Source organism: Phascolarctos cinereus, unplaced genomic scaffold (genome assembly GCF_003287225.1).
Source record: "Phascolarctos cinereus isolate Bilbo 61053 unplaced genomic scaffold, phaCin_HiC Scaffold_7;HRSCAF=346, whole genome shotgun sequence".
Lineage (NCBI taxonomy): Eukaryota > Metazoa > Chordata > Mammalia > Diprotodontia > Phascolarctidae > Phascolarctos > Phascolarctos cinereus.
This window is the reverse complement of record NW_027556180.1, coordinates 36,332,502-36,348,995: the sequence shown is the minus strand read 5'-3', so window position 1 is coordinate 36,348,995 and position 16,494 is coordinate 36,332,502. Positions and strand designations below refer to the sequence as shown.

Below are 16,494 nucleotides of genomic sequence, written 5' to 3'. Positions count from 1 at the left end.
AGAGGCAGGATTTTAATCAGTCAGTCAATCAGTAAGCGTTTTGAACACTTTTTATGTTGCAGGCACTGGTGTTTCCGGTCTTCTGATTCTCCTATCCATACCCTTTCCTCTGCACCATGATGTTGAATAGCTGCTACAGACTGATTGTATCGATATCCCATTGTTCACATGAGAGGCTTTCTATTTTTCATTTGTAAATTCTAAGCTACTAATTGTCTGTGACACAAATGATAGCCCTGGTGAAGCACAATTTGCTTGGCTAATTGATATTTTCTTTCACATTGCCTGTTCCCATTCCTAGTGATGGTAATGCCTTTCAAAGCTATTTTCTCATTGTCTTGAGCTCTGACAAAACCACAAGTAGACTCTACAAACTGAGGATCATGGGAGCTTTTGAAAAAAAACCCAGACAAGAGTAATAAAAAGAACAATGGATTTAAAAAAGAACACTTCATTTTTCCTTTGTAACAGGGGACTGATCTTATGAGCACGCGCAGAGTACTTGACTGATTCCTTTCCCCATGGGGACCTTGGAGCATACTCAGACATTCTCTAATCTGTCCCGGTAACTATGTGATGAGGACATACTGGTTACACAGCTGGATCTTGGGTGAACCTGGTGACTAAGAAAACGATGGTTCCCTCAACAGAAATAAGGAAGTTCAGGAAAGGACAGGATTTGGAAAGCATTGAGAAGTTTTGGGGTTCAGTTGTTTCAGTCATGTTTGACTCTCTGTGACCCTATTTTGGGGTTTTCTTGGCAAAGACACTGCAGCGGTTGGCCATGTCCTTCTCCAGCTCATTTGACAGATGAGGAAACTGAGGCAAACAGGGTGATGTGACTTGCCCAGAGTCACACAGCTGGGTCTGAGTTTGGCTTTGAATTCATGAAGTTGATTCTTCAGTGACCTATACACTGCATTACCTAACTGTCCCCATAATGAGTAAGGCCTGAGATCAAATCCTACCTCAGTTATTAACCATGATTTTGGACAGGTATCTTCTCTGACCTTCAGTTTCCTCATCTATAAAATGCTGATCATAATAGGACCTACTTTATAGGATTCCTCTGAGGAGTAAATGAGAACATATATGTGTGTGTATACACATATATGTACATATACATATATGCATATATATGTCTGTGTGTATATATATATATATGTATACACATATAAAATACTTTCCCATTGTTAAAATATTATGTATATATAAATGTTGCTATTGCTTCTATATAAATATCAATTATTAATGATGGCTGATATTCACATAGTGATTTTTATTTAGTAACATTGTATAACCATCAAGAACTCTGTGAAATAAGCAAAATTATTAGCACCTCTTTGCTGAGGATGAAGCTGAAGCTTAAAGGGATTAAATTAAGGAGGGAATAACTTTTTCTTTTTGAGAGCTCACTATGTGCTAAGCAAATATTATCTGATCCTCCCAACCCCTGGATGTAGGCACTATTATTATCATTTCGTATTTGAGGAAACTGAGACAAACACAGGTTAAGTGACTTTTCTAGGGTCCCACAACTAGTAAATGTCTGAGGCCTTATTTGAACTCAGATCTTCCCAAGCCCAGGCCCAGCACTCCATCCACTGAACTCCTCAGCAGCTTCTGACTTGTCCAAGGTCAAACTGCCAGAAAGGGTCAGAGATAGGATTCATATCCATGTCTTTCTGGCTTTCTTCTTTCTACTTTATCACACTGCATTTAATTAACTAATGCAAATGGCCTACGGCAGCTCAGAAATTAGAGTAAAAGCAATGCACTTCTATAAAGAAATATTGCTTATTTGTACAGACCAATACTCTAATTTTCACATGGCATGTTGCACTTTGAGACTATCTATTAAAAATCAATCATTCCAGAGGCCTCACACTACCGATACTTGGGAAGAGGATGATAAACACATCTCAACTGCCTACTGAGGAGGCCTCTGAACTAGGTCCTTTATGAAAGTGTCTTTTTACACTTGCCTTCCAGCAAACTGAGAATCACAGCGTTCACTGCTCAGTTAAAAGAAAGCTCATTGAATTTTCCCAGAGCACAAATCAATATACAGAGATATGATAAAATGTCAAGCCATTTCTTTCCACACATAAACCTGCTGCAAAGACAAGGTGCTCTGGTGCATATATCCATCCATGTGACATTTTCCTAACAACTCAACATTTCCAATTTTTACTCAAATTCTGGGGATTGGACAGGGACCATAGAAGGATTGGGGGAGGGGGCAGTGTGAATGCAGGGGAATGTTTATGGATTTGGAGTCAGAGAATGTCGGCTTGAGTCCCAGCTCTTCCATTTATCAGCTATGTGACAATGGAAAAGCCATTTAAACTCTCTGGGTCTCAGTTTCCTCCTTTGTAAAATGGAAGAGTTGGACTAGACTAGTCTCTAAACTATCTTTTAGCTTTAAATAAATGATTCCACATGGGTTGTATCCTCCATTAGAATGTGAGTTCCTTGACAGCAGGGACTAGCTTACCTTTTCTTTGTTTCTAGGCTACTTGCCAAAGTGCTCAGCAAATAAGTGTTTTAGACATTCATTCATTTTTTAAAAATCATTCTTGAAGTCAAAGAAACATGTGCTTTAGAACCTATATAACTTTTTATCTGGGAATTGATCCTATGGCAGGGAAGGGAGACATTTTCTCCCTTACTGCAAACTAATCAATTAGCAAGAGAAAAGAGAAATCAAGAGCCAAGTTGGAGTCAGAAGAGGAGAGAGAGAAAAAAAGAGGAAAGAAATGGAACTCATTGACTTCTTAATTTAAGCAATGGAACCTAGTCTAAGAGATATAGAACATAATAATAAAAACATATTTGAGTAAAAACAAACACTGACGATTTGAATGAACGGAATAATGAACCATGTAGAAGAACTATGGATTATGCTCTTTAACAAAAATACTAAGGAATAATATAAAATATGAAGGAACCATTGATGAGGGTTGTCATCAACCACATCTAAAATTTTACAGGCTTTAAGAACAGAAATCCCATTATGTCAGTGGTTCAGGTCTTGTTAATTGGCATGATTAATGATGAGAAAATGATCAGTGATAGTTGTTTCAGTTGGGAAGCAATGGGAAGCTAACTGCCTTTATTCTATTTCTGATCTGAAAACACATCAATATCCAGCTTCCCCATACATTTTTGTTTAATACTCTGTATTTAATACACTCTGTAAAAAATGTGAATATAAACTCTTGGCTTTAAAGTTAAGAGATTCTATTTTTATTAACGTAGGGAGACTAGAAGGTTATTTTGTTGTTGTTTTGTTTTGTTTTCCCCTCATAAGAACACAGAGAAGAATTAAGGAGGTTTTATTGCTTGCTGAGATATATAATATAGGCAGAAATTTGCACAAGGACATTAGGAGAGTATGGTCTTTGCCTATTTCCTAATTTCATTTGCATATCAATTGGGAAAGACTTGGTTTCAGAGCCCTGACTTTCCCCCAGGACCCTTGGAGTATTTTTGGTAGAATCCATCCAGAGAAATAATAGGAGTTACAAAGAATTTTCTAACCCTAAGTCAAATAGTTGGTTGGACTCTGGGCTTTTGAATCAGCATCAGAGTCAGTTTAAAAAATAGGTTTTATATTAACATGGGACATGCTGCTCGTTTATGTCAGTTCTCCAGCTAGATGAGATGAGTCGTAACCCTCAGCTTTCATGCTATAGTCAAAAGAGCACTAGAATTAGAGTTTGAAGATGTGGGATAGAAAACACCTTTGAGCCAGACATGTCCTCATTTGTAAAAATGAAGGTGATGGACTACAGGGCTTCTTAAGGTTTTTTCAAGCTCTAAAATGATGATTCTACACAGAAAACAACAACCAGCTCCTTGTTTTTGAAGATGCAGAAGGTGTAGAAAGTGAGGGCAGCTTAGTGAGAATGATATTAATGGAGACACTCAATGGAAATGATCCGATGACTAGGATGTCCAGCCCAAAGACATGACCCTAAATAGAGGTTTCATGCTTCAGTCATGCAAGCAGCATGATGACATCACTAAAAGATATTGACAGGTAAGCCAGATACATCACAGGAGGGAACTGTACTAGCCCCGCAGGTTCTGTACATGTGTCCTCCATTCAGTTCAATAAACAGTAATCAAATGCCTACTGTGTGCCAGGAATTGTTAAGTGCTCGAGATACAAATAAGAAAAAGAAAGATAATCCTTACCCTCAAGGAGCTTATAATCCAATGGAGGAAAATAACCTACAAAAGGAAGCTGAAGACGGGGTGGGATGGAACATGATGTTCCAAGTGAGCTGCTGAAGGAACGTGGAATAAAGTCCACGTGTTGTTCCCTGGGCACATGTTCTCTATGAGAACTGCCTTTTGTTCTTGGATTCTGTGTTGACCCATGTCACAATGTGTGTTTGGGAGTAACTTGTTTTTGTAATTTCATTTTATGTTGTTTGATTAAACATCTCATTTTTAAATACCAGAGCCTCTGGCTGGTCCATAAAAGTTCACGTCGGCGGAGTATCATCGGTAAAGGTTTTGGATGGATGAGGAATCAAAGGATGTTTTGGGCTTGATGTACTGTCCTTGGTGACACTATGTGAGGGGGTATCAAGGTATTAAACTATGAATGAGCATTACAGTTACATGTGAGCTCAAGATGTGTGCTTAAAAGGTAGCATGTCCAAAAAACAGAGCACAGGATGAAGTAAAACAGGATGCTTCTACTTCCATCAACAGAAGCAAAACACTACTTTAGAACTTTGGAAGAAGAGACTCTTTAAACAATTTTTTTCTTCTACCCTAGCATCAGCTTATGTCACTGAAGGTTTTCCTCTATGAGTTGCTGATAAACTAACCTCAATTCTACCAACTGGAAAACTGGAATGAGTGTGTAGACCAAAGTGGTAATGCTAATGCTAATCTCCTGGTCCCATGAGCCCTCTCATTAACTTGGGCCCTTTCAAGTGTTTAAGTGAGGTCCATAAGGAGTTGTATTTAACTCCTTCAGGCAACTAGGTGATAGGGAATGGGAGGGAATAATTATTTATATACTGCCTACTTTATGTCAGTAACTGTGCTAAGGGCTTTTTATAAACATCACATTTAATACTCAGAACAATCCTGAGAGGTAAGTGTTATTATTACCATTTTGCATTTGAGGAAACTGAAGAAAATAGAGGTTAAGTGACTTATCCGGGGTCATACAGCCAATAAGAGTCTGAAGTCGGTTTTTAACTAAGGTCTTCCTGACCCCAGGCCCAATGTTCTACTCACTGTAGTCATCCAGCTGCCTCTAATAGGTATGACTATTTGGTGTTACTATTATAGGGCTTTAGAAATGAGGAGGGGCAAGAGAAGGGAAAGGGAAGGAGGGAGGGAAGAAGGAGAAGGGAAGGAGAGGGGAAGGAGTTGAGAGAGGACAGTGCAAGGGGAAGGGAAGGGGAGAGCAGGGAGGCAAAGCAAGGAAAGGAAAGGGAAGGATTATAATAATGAGGAGAGTCAACACATACATGCGAGTATTGGGCAAAGAGGGGGTATTTTGGTTTGGAAAGCTACAGAGACAGCAAGTAGAACCACAGAATTAGAATGACAGAGATGATTTTTTGTATTTCAAGAACTAGAAAGAGGGATGGAAAGGGAGTACATCTGCAGCAGCAAGGCAGCTGGGGAGAAAATGGCCCTCAGCGCAGTATGGTTGAACCTGGCCTATATGTATTAGGGAACTGAGGTAATCATCCATCATGAAAGCAGGGTACTATGTTGGGAGCTTCCAGTGGTGAAAGACTAAAGACATTCAGTACAACTACAGGAGACAGAAAAAGGAAATTTAAGAGCATTGGTGTGGGGAATGAGGCAGCTAGATTGCACAATGCGGAGAAAGCCAGACTTGGAGTCTGGAAGGCACTCTCTCGTTGTCTGAGAACAACTCTCTCTCCCTCTCAATTTCTTCATATCTCAGAGGTGATAGTAATAGCATCTACCTTACAATGATCCATGTTGTGAGAACCAAATGTGATAATAAAATCCAGCCTCCAACACTTGATACCTGTATGACCCTAGGCAAGTCACTTAACTTTCTCTGCCTCAGTTTCCTCATCTGTAAAATGAACTGGAGAAGGAAATGGCAAGTCACTCCAGTGTCTCTGCCAAGAAAATCCCAAGTGAGGTCACAAAGAGTATGACACAAGTGAAACTGGACAACACAAGTTCTTAGTAATAAAGAACTATGGGTACAATATTAAGCATTGTTGAGAGAACAACAAATGTGCTGAGCACTGTTCCCAAGCCTGGGGACATAATGGACTTGGAATCGTGAAGACCTGACTTTAACCCTCATTTCAGACATTGAAGAACTGAATGATCCTGGGAAAATTACATCTCTTTACTCATTGGGGACTGGGACCAACGGCCTCTTATATGCTCTTGAGCTTTAAATCCCCTAAAGAATAGATAGAAAGTAACCTTGGAGGGGAAGAGACTAGCAGCTGGAGAGTCTGGGAAAGATCTCCTGAAGAAGGTGGCACTGGAGCTGAGTCTTGAAGGAGGTGAGGAGGGTAGGCATTCCTGGAATGGGGGACAGCCAATGCCAAAGCAGGGAGACCAGAGATGGAGTATAGTTTTCAGGAAAAGAAAGTAGATCAGGGCACATGAATCATAGAATGGATAGAAAAATCCAGGTTAAAAGATGGGTAAGATAAGAAAGGGTCAGGTTAAGGAAACCTTTAAATGCCAGAGATTAAAAGTCAAAGATATAAGTACAGGGAATAATCTTGCCAACAAAGAGAACCTTACCCTATGAAACAGAATGGAAGAAGATACTTTGGTGAAGATTCCAGAATATCTTAAAGCATGTCGAAGAAAGGTGAAAGCAACCCAGATCAGAGTGTATCTGTTCTTTCAGTGAATAGAAAGCTAGGTCATTAGTTCTGGATGTGGGAGGTTATTCCATGAGATTTGGAAGTAAAGGCTCCGGGAGAAAGGGTACCTCTCTTTTCTTCTTTCCTTCCTTCCTTTCTTCCTTCCTTCCTTCCATCTCTCTTGGGCTCTATTCAGGGCCTTTTGCTCTTCTCCCTCTTTATTCAATCATTTGCTGATCTTTCCAGCTCCTATGGTTTCAATGATCATCTCTACACAGATGATTCTCAGGTCTGGTTTTAACATTTAATCTTGCATCTCTAAGTGCCCATTAAACATCTTGAACCTGATGTCCCATAGACATCTTAAAGATAACATGGCCAAAACTGAATTCATTATATTTTCACCCAAATCTTCTCTCTTCCTAACTTCCTGCAACCCAGGTGCCATCCTTGACTGGTCACTCTCTCTCTCTCTCTCTCACCATACTCAGAAAGGTTGTGAAAGTCCCAAACCTTTTCTTGTGTTCTCTATTTAGCCCTTTGTATTCTCTCCTTTCCGTCCTCTGATACTTCTACTATCCTTATAAATTTCTCAACACGTCACACCTAAACTATTACTGCAATCTAATGGCTGGTCTCCCTGCCTCAAATCTCTCCCCATTCCAGTCAATCCTCCACTCAGCTGTCAAACAGATCTTCTTAAAGCAGACTCAGACATGTCATCCTCTATTCAATAAGCTTCCTATCACCTCCAGGATCAAATAAACAAAATGTTTGGCCTTCTAAGTCCTTCTTCGCCTGGGCTCCTGCTACCTTGCCGGTCTTCTGACATCTTACCCATCCCTATCTGCTTTGTGATCCAGGGACGCTGGCCTCTTTCCTGTTTCTCAAGCAAAACAATCTCCTCTCTGTGCACTTGCGCTTGCTGTCCTCCAGCACTGGAATATTCTCCAGCCTCATTTCCAGCTCCTCAGCCTCCTTGGTTTCCTTTAACATTCAGAAAAATCCTACCTTCTTCAAGCAGCCCTTCTCAGTCCTCCTTAATATTACTGCCTGCTCTTTGACACTAGCCCCAATTTGTCCCGTCTATATTTTCCTTATACATAGTTGTCTGCTTGCTGTTTCATCCATTAGACTGTGAGCTTCTTGAAAGCAAAGACTGCTTTTTGCTTTTCTTGGTCCCCAGTGCTGGACAACTAGTGACTCTTTTTCTTTCTGTCTTGTATCTTTTTCTTTTGCTCTCCTTCTCCTTTTTCTCTTTTCCTTTTCCTTCTTTTTCATTCTATTTTTTCTTCCTTCTCTTTTGTCCTTCCCTCCCTTTTCCTCACTTCTTTCTCTCTTCCTCCCTTCTCTTTCTTCATTCTTCTGTCTCTTTCTTCCTTCATCATTTCCTTCATTCTTCCTCCCTCCCTCCTTTCTTTCCTCCTTCCTTCATCCTTCCTCCCTTTTTGCTTCCTTTCTTTCTCCCTCCTTTCCTTCCTCCTTTGCTTCTTTCTTTTTCTCCTTTCCTTCTTTCCTCCTGTTCTTCTTTCTTTTCCTAACTTATAAATCTCACTAACAATTCAGACCACCAACCTCTTCACAATTTATAGCCTTTAAAAACTTACCTAGGGTCAATGAGAGATTAAGCAATTTGCCCAGAGTTTAACAGCCAATTTGTATCAAAGGTGGGACTTGAACTCAGATCCTCCAGGAACAGAGACCAGCTCTCTATACATCAGAACTTGATGCCTCTGAAGGAGGAATGAAATGCAATACCAATACTGGAATAGAAGGAGGACAAGGAGGGTCCTAGATGAGGCTCCCAAGAGCCAAGCTAAGCAAGCATTTTAAAAATACTTTTTTTTTTTAGACAATTGGGGTTAAGTGACTTGGGGTTAAGGGTCACACAGCTAGTAAGTGTCAAGTGTTTGGTCTGAGGCTGGATTTGAACTCAGGTCCTCCTGACTTCAGTGCACTCTATCCATTCTATCCTCTATCCACCTAGCTGCCCCCAAAACACTTTTTTTGAAACATGTAACTTGGCCCCAGCCCTCATCTCCATCCCCTGCCCTTTTTTAAACTGACTCCAGTCTGCTTTCTCATTGTTCATAGCAAGAGAAACCTTTTGGAAACCTCCAAAGATTTGCAGTTTTGCTTCAGGAACAGAAGTTGTGAGACTGAATTCCCATCCCACAGTGGTCCCAAGGGAGAAGAGTAAGCAAAGCAGATGGGCCAGTCTCTGGCATCCATTTAGTCAAAGAAAGGGAATCACCCATGGGGAAGAAAAGTACTTTGTGATACGTGGGCCTGGCCCCAAGGAATCCATGTTCATAAAGCTGAGGATGCTCTGAAAGGTCTCAAGTTCAGCATTTTCAGCTAAGTCATTTTTGGTCTTACCTGCTCTTCCTGTAAGGGGCTACAGTGAAGTCTCAAGTTTTTACTAAGTATTGATGGATTCATTGGTAGAGCTGGAAAGTAAACCATTTTGTAGTAAATCAAAAACTGTAGAAATCAGAAAAGGTAAAAATTGGCCTGTTTTAGTTTTTCAGACACAGAATCTTCTAAATAAAGGAATTTAACGTGGACATTCACACAGCCTAACTCCAATGCTCTTCAAATGGAAGGTATGCTATTTGTTCATCTACGGTATATTGAACAGAACCTTGAGGACACAGACTGAGGACCTGGGTTAAAATCCCTCTGATGCCATTTTCTGCATGTACAGCAGCAGACAGAACATTGGTCTTGGAATCAGAACCTAGATTTGAATCCTGCTGATCTCTTTACTTCTAGGGGCCTCAGTTTCCTCCGCTATAAAATGAAGGGATTTAAATAGATGGTTTCTAAGATCCGTTCCAACTCTAACTCTATTTTCCTATGATAGTTCAGCAGAATGCAGCCTCTTTGAAGGCAGAGAATGCATGACATTTTTATCTGTATCTGTAAGTTTGGTACATGGTAGGTGTTTAATGAAATGGTGTCCATTGACTGGGACTTGTGTTGCCTTACGCAAATCACTTGCCCAGTCTGGGCCTCTCAGTTCCTTTTCCTTCCTTCCCTTTCTTTTCTTTTTTTTTTTTTTTGGAGGCATTCAGGGTTGATTGACTTACCCAGAGTCCCACAGCTAGTAAGTGTCTGAAGTCAAATCTGAATTCAGGTCCTCCTGACTTCGGGGCCCTTACTCTATACATTGTACCACTTGGCTGCCCCCAGTTTTTTCATTTGCAAGAAGACAGAGTTGGATTAAATGATTTCTAGGGTCTCTTTCTAGCTTTATATCCTACAATCTCAGATTTGAAAATTAACTGCCTTTCTTACTTGAAAGCATCTCACTGCCTATAAAAGATCCTTGATTCAAAAGTCTCTTTAGCATTTACTGGGTGGATTTTTTGTTTTCATTTTTTCTTTGTTTTTTCTATTCAAGTGCTTTTCATCAAGCAAAATCTCTTCAAGATCACAACTCTGGAAAGGATCATTTAAAACCGCAACCTCTCTAAACACATGGCCTGTTTTTACTCACAAACATTTACACACCTTCAGAAAACTGTTTGCTTTGGTGACATATAGTATGCAATGCTTATTGACAACATAAACATGCTTTTCTGAAGAGAAATAATCTAGATCTGCCACCTGCTTAGCTTCAGAGAAGTTATTTAATGTTCAGAATAGCTTTTATTTAAGTAGATGAAGAAACAACCCATACCCACCCAAAGCTCTTCCCATGTAGCACACAGCCTCCTTTTAGACCACATGCAAAAAGTATGTTGGTACAGATAGATTCATGGATTGGTAAGGAGCTATGTGAAGCATTGAACAGCTAGTAATCACCATGAGGGCAGTGATGATAGGGCAGAAAGGCAGGAAAATCACAGAGGGTGGCACAAGACATTCTAGGTGACACGGTTGGCTAAACTCTAGGGATATGTTATCATTAGCCCCACAGTAGGAGAAAACCCACTCCTCAACTATAAAACTTTCCTATTTGCTTCATTGAACTAATCTGGAAGAGAGGAATAAGAAGGCTGGTCTTTTCTTAAATCTATGGAATGCAGAAGTCTTCTTGGCAAGAGAGTGAAGGCAGATGATGACTATAACTGAGAACTGAGGAGACTGACCTGGAAATTTGGATGTGAACTATGGATCTATTAAGCTTAATCTATGGGAAGGCAGAGAAAGTCCCCATACCCAGTGCTGCCAATATCAGGAAGGTTTGAATTTCAGAGGCAGAACGGCAGCAGCTGCTGCACAGCCTCAAGGTGTGCACCTATCTTTCTCCTACTCTGGGGCTAATGATGACACTCAATTCATTAACACAGAGGTATGAAAGAATGTTCAGATTTGTTTGAAAAAAGTTCCTTCTATCTTCCATAAAATCACTGATAAGAAAACTACTTCTGCTGAGATGAATTAGATTTAAAAAAAGGAACAGATACCTATAGAAACAATTTTTACAATGAAATTTTTAAGGTTTTCAAAGGAATGGATTAGCAGCATCCACTGAAATCATGCTTTGCACAGGACATTAGTGTTCATTGCAATGGATTTAACTCAATGACAGTATTTTATGTCAAAGCATACATAACACAAGAGATAGGCAAAGAATGTCACATTATTAATTAACATTTAAGAGTTGTGTGCTTTAGCAAATCAAAACAACTTTGAGGTACCATATCACACCTATCAGATTGGCCAACATGACAAAACAGGAAAATGATAAATGTTAGAGAAGATCTGGGAAAATTGGAACACTAATGCATTGTTGGTGGAGTTGTGAAATGATCCAACCATTTTGGAGAACAGTTTGGAACTATGCCCAAAGGGCTATAAAAATGTGCATACCCTTTGACCCAGCAATAGCACTTCTAGGGCTATATCCCAAAGAGATCAAACAAATGGGAAAAGGACCCACATGTACAAAAATATTCACAGCAGCTCTTTTTGTGGTAGCAAAGAATTGGAAATTGAGAGGATGCCCATCAATTGGGGAATGGCTGAGCAAGTTGTGGTATATGAATGTCAAGAAATGATGAACAGGCTGACTTCAGAAAAACTTGGAAAGACTTGTATGGTCTGTTGCTGAGTGAAATGAGCAGAACCAAGAGAACTTTGTACACAATAACAGCCACATTGTGCGATGACTAATATTGATAAACTTAACCCTTCCCAGCAATACAAGGATCTAAGATATCTTCAGAGGCCTCGTGATGGAAAATGATATCCACATCCAAAGAAAGAACTATGAAAGTTGAATTGCTATCATTTTTTTCTCTTCCGTTGAGTTTTGTTTCCTCTTTCTAACAGTTCCTCCTATTGGTTTTAATTTTTACTTACAACTTCACTAATGTGAAAATATGTTTAATAGGAATGTAAATATATAGCCTACATGAGATTGTGCACCGTCTTGGGGAGAGCGGTGGGGAGTAAGGGGGAAAAACATTTTAAACTCAAAAGCATAGGGAAGTGATTGTTGATAAATCAAAACAAATTAATAAATTTTTTTAAAAAAAGAGTTGTGTGCTTTAAAACAAATCAAAAGGAAAAAATGATATTGCTGGCCTGGATTTTTTTCCCTAAAATACTATTGGATTATGACTATCAGGATACTTTAAATTTTCTCTAAATAAATAAAGTCATATTTTTAAAAGCTTTATTTTTACTTTAGAAATGTAGCTCAATAGAAATGTATTGCACAGATCCTTCCTTCTAGCCTTCTCATCAATATATATATATATATATATATATATATATATATATATATATATATATATATTTACCCCACTCTAGAGCCTTAATTGAACTTCATAATGCAGACCTTATTTTTTTTTTTTAGCCAGAAGGTGCAATCTTTTTGAAATGTACCAAGCAACATTATGATGAATGCTTAACCAGGGGCATTATGTTTTAAGTTATTTTTTTTCATCCATATTCTTGGTTTCACACATATTAGAAAATTTCAGTAAAAGGATATACAATAATTTTAGAGTTCCTAAAGCCATAGTCATAAGTAAGCCAGGGGTCAATATGCTCAAATAATATAACCATGATAATTTTGTAATGTTAATTGAAAAGCCAGTTGAACCCTAGAACATAAAAACAGTAAAAATCACTTATCATATGCCTACTATGTGCCAGGAATCATGATAGGTACCAAGGGTCCAAACAAAAAAGTGAGACAGCTCTTCTTAAGAAATTTACATTCTAATAAGGGGGAACACATGGGAAAATTGGCATTGGGCAGTCAACTATCCCAACTTTTCCAGAAGCAATGGAGTAATACTGACTCATATTTATAGAACAGGGCTAGCTAACATTTCCAAAGTGTCTCAATTGCAATTAATTTAATAAGAATTTGTTGAGCATCTATAGTAGAGGCAAAAACTACAGAGACAAGAACAAAGCTGTTCCTAATGTTGAGGAGACTTAAAATTGCTCCCAGCACTTTAAGAGGCATAGTGGGCTTTCTTCCTAACAAATTTGTGGAGCAGTACAGGTAGTATAAGTAATATCATCTCAATTTTATGTGCATTTGCAAGGAACCTTTGCATTGGCATATTTGACTTCAGGAGCATGGAGAATGCCTGATCCGAAATTCATTGACGCAGATTGCAACCTTTCTGTGATTTAGCAGGTCACAGGCTCATTTTTGTTGCTGTTCAATTATTTTTCAGTCACATTTGACTCTTTGTGACCACATTTGGAATTTTCTTAGCAAAGATACTGGAGTGGTTTTACATTTCCTTCTCTAACTCATTTTATAGGTGAGGGAACTGAGGCAAAGAAGGACAAGGTGACTTGTCCAGGGTCTCACAGCTCAAGAGTGTATGAGGCCAGATTTGAACTCAGGGAGATGGGTCTTCCTGGCTCTAGGCCAGGTGTTCTATCCACTGCACCACTTTGCTGCTCCTCATTGGCTCACAGGACTGTGAATTTTGAGCTGGAAGGGCCCTTAGATAAGGATATCTAGTCCAAACGCCTCATTTTACATATGAAGAAACTGAGGCCCAGGAAGGTAAATTCCTAGGGAACTGAGCCTCAAAGAAAGAAGTTAAGACTCTTGTTCAGGGTCACACATTCTACTTCTGCAGATTAGAAAAAAAAAAGTGCTTTCAGCCATACTGAATTTCAGATGCAGGAAGTAAGTTGTTCCAGGTCACAAAGAGTGTTAGTGGTAGAGCTGGATTTGAATTTTCCAGTAGTTCTCTTCACTCTATATTCAGCACTTTTTCCACAACCACACAGTCCAATGGTTTCTCAAAGCTGGCCTACACTCAGATTCAGTTCACTCGAAGAGGATGTTTATAAAGTCCAAAGTCACAGATTCCATACACATTTGGGCCAGTTGACTTTGCATGGGAAAAATGAAACAACAACCACTCACAACAAAAAGCAGATAAAAGCATCAGCAACAAAACTTTCTGGATCATGTGAGTGTCTTCCCACTGAAGTTACGTGTATTTTTTGACAGATATTTTATACAAAGGATATCAAATATCTTAGTTCAGTTTTGAGGCTTCAGAGCTGAAGACATTTGGAACATTTTCTCTCTCTCTCTCTGTATACATATGTGTGTGCATACATATATATATATATATATATATATATATATATATATATATATATATATATATATATATATACGTATACATATATACATACATATGTGTGTGTGTGTGTGTTTCATGTTTCCCTAATAGAGTACAAGCCCTTTGAGGGTATCTCACTTTTATCTTTATATCTGTATTCCCCTAGAATAGTGTCTGACATATTGCAGATGTTTAATAAATGACTGTTGATTGATTGATTGTTGGCCATTGATAGCAGCCCAACCCAGGTGGCCATCTCACAAATAAATTCTTTTTCCTGAAATGTGGCCCGGCCAAGAGACAAAGGAAGTAGAGTGGACCATTAATGCATACCAATCTCCACTACTAAAAACTATCCAAAGTTCTTATCTCCAGTGATAAGGAGTCAGCAATGTCTTTATACATCATGGGAGAAGCTACAAGATAGTTCTGCAAGCCTATTTCTCCAGTCTCCTGATATTTCATCCATCACACTGAATCATACAGAACCAACTTCATGGGGCCACTCTCGATTAGTACTGAAAAGTTAGTTTTTGTCTGAAAGCATTACAAAAAAAAAAGAGAGAAAAATAAAGATGCTCATGGCAACAAAAAATAGATATACAGCCATAAGATATTAAGGAATTATATACAACTGGAGGATGACTGTATTTTTTCATTTTAGATAACCTGACAAAATATCGGGTATGCTGTTCAGAGGTTATATGTTAACAAACTACCATGTCTTGATGCTTTATCCGTAAAGACGAGAAGGGCTGTTAAAGCCCAACTCTACATGATTTATCATCCCACCTTCAAGAGCACAACATTTCATTCCTTTGAGCTGCCAGTTTTAATTCAAAATATACATCAGGGTATTTACACTGTATTATTTAGTCATTGTAATCAAGGCACTTTCCTCCCTATCAATTAATATTCATCACATTAAATTGAAGATAGGAAGAAATAATTCAGGCAGCCAAGGACAAGATTTGCTTCCAATTTCCATGACATATCAAAATGGTGTTTCAATTTATTTTAATCATTTTTGTACTATCTATTGTCCACTATATGGTGACCAATGCCGTCTTATTATATACTCAGCTGAGGGGATGGCTATAATGTATTCCAGTCAAATAAGATCACTTGCGGTTTCTCATTCATAATAGTTGATCTCCTATCTTGAGTTTCTTTGTCCAATCTTTCCAATAAGACTGAAATGGATTTCCTTCTTGCTGCCAATCTTTCAGAAGCCCTAGTTTCTTTCAAGGTTCAACTTAAATACCACTTCCTACATGAGACTTTTCCTAATTCCCAATCACCCATAGATCTGTGTCCCTTAAAATAATTTTGTATTTATTTTGTACATATATGTTACATTAACTTATCTGTGTACATGTAAGCTTCTTGAGGGGAGAGGATTTTTCTTCTTTTGTCTTTGATCTCCAATTCCTAATACACAGTAGAAGCCCACTGTATGTTTTAGAATTGATAATCATTATAACTGGAAAATAATTGAGATTTTAAAAATAAGACCATAGAAAAATAATAGTACTTAGCCCTTTAAAGGTAATTATTTTTCTGTTTATTTACCTGTATCTTTTTTAAAAGTACAATTTTCAATAATAGGAATGAAATGCAAAGCCAAGCAGGTCATTTATGAAGTTAATGGAAAGTTGTCAGCAAAATTTTTGACCTTGCCACAGAATTACAGTTGATACTTACCTTTTAATAAAAATACAAGTCTGTGTTTTTTCCCCCAAGCCAACCTTACCCATGCTAAATTATTTATGTATCCATTCTAATATGTATTTCACAACTGACAGGACAAGTCTCCTTAGAACCCTTCTACTGACCCACCTGTCATGATGACGGGGTAAACAATGTCACCTTTCCAATGCACGATGAATTCCAAAGAAGTTGCAAAGTACACCATCCATCATGCTGGCACTAAGTAGGTTTTCGAAGTAGATCTCAGATATCACAAATGCTGTTTAGACTGTTACCAGAAAGCACAAATTGGAGAGCTTGTACAAAATGGCCCTGTGATGAATGGACAGGATAGCCCTACAAAGGAAAAGAATGCCACTATTCTAGAAATA

The 16,494-nt window shown here is 38.6% G+C and overlaps 1 protein-coding gene across 4 annotated transcripts in view; it reads right to left on the bottom strand.

Moving 5' to 3' along the window:
• NAALADL2 (N-acetylated alpha-linked acidic dipeptidase like 2) overlaps positions 1 to 16,494 on the bottom strand; it is a 1,446,698-nt gene that overhangs the window by 554,281 nt on the left and 875,923 nt on the right. The gene's annotated exons all lie outside the window — the stretch shown is intronic.